We start from the raw sequence: 1095 nt of genomic DNA on the forward strand, positions 1-1095 counted from the left end.
AGTTAATTGAAGGTGTACTTGGAACCAATTCAGGTGGTGAAGAGGTTCTCCAGGAATATCACACAACACAAACTCTAACAGATGCTACCAGAAGAAAAATGGTCAATATAATAGTGGCTCACATGATTGATTGCCATGGGTATGTGTGTTCTATTGGTGCTTTTTTTTTTTAAATACAAGTTACTATTTTGCCATTACTTAAGCATGCTAATTTAAAATCGTTTTTCAGGCACCTCCCCACCAAAGCTGTTAGAGAACAGTACGCGCTAGGGATAGTGACATTGTTCCCATCCCTGAAAGACCCATACTCCAAGAAAGGCTATGTATAGTCACTATTATTGCACTTTGTTTACATAATTTTCATGCTGTGCATCATTGGGATTTGTGTGCGTTGACATTTAAGTTCTGAAAATTTTCAGATTGACAACACATAATTTTTGAATGTATTTACATTTTAGGAACACTTCTATGATGCTGCAAGCAGCACTGGATACATTTCTTGGCGTTTGAAAACGATACAGAGAAAGACTAGAAGAGGATCTGCACCACCAAGTAGCTCCACTGGCTTTGCTCAAGAAGGAGGTAAGAAATTAAGTGTCCACAAACTAGATAATGTTCTCATTTACATTATATACTATTTTGTTTTCATTTACCTATCTGCTCAGCACCTATGCTTTTATGTTTGTATGTTTTTCTTCAGGGGGCCCAAATTACCAAAGGCCCATTAATGTCGACATGCAGCTTGATGGAGATGCTTGCCAGGAGGCCATCTCTTTGCTGAAACATACATCTGACACTTCCTTGATTTTCCAGAAGATGAGAAAGACCTTTCAGCATCGTCAGAAGCTCATCAATGATCCTGACAAAGGTCTTGATATCCTGTCTATCTTTCCAAGATTCTTGGATACAAAAGGATTGGTGAGAATATTCAGTGGAATTTTTAATATCACTTTAAATTTCAAGATGAATGTGGCAGTAGTAGATTTTCTTTCTTAAAGGTGAATCAAGACTTCACTCTCCTGTTTGATGATGAGATATCTACCAGGCTGCTTCAGAAATGGGATCCAATCTTTAGGTATCAAATCATCAAAGAGG

The sequence above is a fragment of the Pundamilia nyererei genome, unplaced genomic scaffold (assembly GCF_000239375.1).
Source record: "Pundamilia nyererei isolate P.nyererei 1_Seehausen unplaced genomic scaffold, PunNye1.0 scaffold00108, whole genome shotgun sequence".
NCBI classification, from domain to species: Eukaryota; Metazoa; Chordata; class Actinopteri; order Cichliformes; family Cichlidae; genus Pundamilia; species Pundamilia nyererei.